The sequence below is a fragment of the Nicotiana sylvestris genome, chromosome 9 (assembly GCF_000393655.2).
Source record: "Nicotiana sylvestris chromosome 9, ASM39365v2, whole genome shotgun sequence".
Taxonomy (NCBI): Eukaryota; Viridiplantae; Streptophyta; class Magnoliopsida; order Solanales; family Solanaceae; genus Nicotiana; species Nicotiana sylvestris.
Window position 1 is genome coordinate 9,158,764 of NC_091065.1, and position 2,842 is coordinate 9,161,605.

At 34.7% G+C, this 2,842-nt stretch overlaps 1 long non-coding RNA gene across 1 annotated transcript; it reads left to right on the top strand.

Annotated features, from left to right (window-relative positions):
* Positions 1-388: 388 nt before the first annotated feature.
* Positions 389-1,186, top strand: LOC138876989 (uncharacterized). The gene is made up of 2 exons (XR_011402310.1): positions 389-712; positions 950-1,186. It is a non-coding gene; the product is annotated as an uncharacterized lncRNA (long non-coding RNA).
* The last annotated feature ends 1,656 nt before the right edge of the window (positions 1,187-2,842 follow it).

A 2,842-nucleotide genomic window follows, 5' to 3' on the forward strand; every position in this document is an offset into this window, starting at 1 on the left:
AAAACCTGTCTAGTCGTTCTTTGTCTGAAAACTCTTTGTGTTTCCAGTCAAAGAGGGGCATCTGTAGACATGTGATTTTTGACCATCCCCAATAGTTTTTATATTTTAGCATATTGATATTTAATTTAGGCCTAATATCGCTTTTTCAACTAATTTTGACTCTTTTACTTTATTTTATTACAAGAAAATAAAAATTAAAAAAATAGTTTCATTAATGTTTTGTAGTCATTTTTAATCTTGGAAAATAACAAAAATAGTTTTGTGTTAACTGTCAGTCTTATTTTAATAGTTATTGTACTTAAGTAGGACTAATTAATAAATGAGGTCGTATTTTAGTCTCGTTCGCGGATAAAGAATAAAATTTAGGCTCGAACAATCCATTTTTAGGCCTAATTTTGGACCTAACCCATAATTTTAGGCACATACTCCTTAACCTAAAAAAAACTTACAAAATCATAGACCTAGACTCTACAAAACTATATATAGACTAACACCTAGGGACTCTAAGGACGGACAAAAAAAAAAAGCTAACAGCCGCAGACCCCTAAGTTTGAACGAATCAGTGGTATCTTATGAGTCGTTTGCTTTGATTCTGGTCCTAAGTTCGGTGGTCTCATAGCCGTCCCTGTTTGCTTCTCAAATATCAGATCGAGCCTCACTATTCTGCGTCAGTTTAATCAAAACAGAAGTGAAATCTTGGCTTTACTTTGAGGTTCAATCTTTTACTACTTTGCTATCCCTTTCCCGATAATGTTGCTTGGCTGCATCTTATGTTTTCTGCCCAATGTGAGAACTTTTCATATTTACCATGATAAATGTGCTTAATGGGGTGTTGTTACATGTACTTTATTTTCTGAAATATATCAGTATGCTTATGGGTTGTGAAGCAACTATTGAAGTATTGATATGTGAAAAGTCTTATATAAATTAAATTTGCACTGGGTTGCAGCAGGGAAAATTGATGATGGTTACTAGGAGGCTCTGTAAGATTTGCTTTTGAGTTTGGCAATAATAATTATATTGTGAGGTTCTGATTTAGTAAGCTTCAACTCTATATTTTGAAATTAAAAAGAAAGAGTCCGTCCTTAGCTTGTATTGTAATACTATAATTTAAGTCTTGCAACTATAATATGTCAAGTTATATGTAACACTAGAAGTTTATAAGTTCGTAAAGTTATTGTTGAAACATGTTGGTGTCTTTAGGGTATTATGGTTTACAATTTGTAATTCCTGGTGTGTGTTTGCGAGCAGGCCTCATAGTTTGTTAGTTTTCTTTTTGTTTTGTGAAGCCTTACGAAGTCGAATTGTAAAAAATCTCAAATTAGTTTTAAGAAGTAATTATAAACCTTCGTAATTTATTTTAGGCGCGCCATAATAAATCATCATAGCTACGGGTATGGTGCCCATGACGTAGTTATGATTTGTAATAGTTATAAATCCGGGGATACATTTCATGTGGCCCAGTCCTAATTTCCAACAAGGTTAAATAGAACGTGTCGTGAGTCACGGGCGCATTTCATGTAGCGTGGCTTGCGACGTATTTTATATATCATTGAATTAATTCTTTAAAGAAGTAAAAGCGATTTTCAAAAGTTAAAATGCACAATAGGTTTAAAATGTATAATTAAATCAGATAATTAGACCAAAAATAATAATTGAGCGGCCGTGCTAGAACCAGAGAATTCGGGAATGCCTAACACCTTCTCCCGGGTTAACAAAATCCCTTACATGGATTTCTCTTTTGCGGAGTATAAAACAGAGTCAATCTTTCCTTGATTCAGGATTTAAACCGGTGACTTGGGATACCATAAATTATCCCAAGTGGCGTCTCTGAATTTTAAATAAATAATCCTGTTTCGATTGTCACTTAAATTGGAAAAAACTCTCTTATACCCCTTCCTGGGGTAGTAAAAAGGAGGTGTAACAGCTCTGGCGACTCCGCTGGGGATAAGAACCTAGAATCTCTAGTTCAGAGTTTAAGAATTCGAGCTTAGAATAATTGTTATATTTGTCTTTATTTATTATCTGGTTTTATTTACATGCATGGGCCTAATGTGCTAAATGTTACTTTTTACCGCTTTGATATTGTTGAACTGTATATAAATTGATACGAAACCCTCCTCTACCCGAGTCTTCTAAATCATCTGGGAAGTGTGCACTTCGTGTGACTTCTCTTCTATTAGAGTCATATCCCAATTTTAGAACGAGGTTCGGACAAGTTGCAAAGCCGGTGAAGCTTCTGTATTCCCGGTTCGTTGCCCCCCCCCCCCGCCTCGAGCTGTCCGCTCGGGTAAGCCAGGTCTAGAACAAATAAACCCAGCTTTTTAAACCTAGAATAACATAGACTCATGCCGGATCCCTAGTAGGAACGTTTGTTGCATCACGTGCATTTGATTTTGGGGACTCATCACACAGGTTGGGTCCGTCTAGGACAAGTGTACCCAAAATAACAGACCATCTTGATGCATCCTACGTGTTACATGTTGCATTTTTTCAAAGGTAAAAGGGTGAGTTGGCGGACCAATGATAGTTGAGGGCAAATGAAAAAGAAAAAAAAAGGGTGAAGTGTGAAAAATAAAGCAAATAGGGCCCAGTTATGTTTTCTATCGCATTTTTGTTAAGAAAAAGACAAAAAAAACATGAAAAATTCAAAAAAAAAAAAAAGATTTTGCACATTTTCATTATTTTTCGAAAATCAAAAATCAGAAAAAGAGGAAAAAGAAAACCCAAAAAGAGTTTACATGTTTCACCATTTTTCAAAAAAAAAAAAGATAAAAAATATACTTTCTCTAAATTAATTATTTTTTTTAATTCTCGTCCGTATCTAATGTGCCCGAACTAC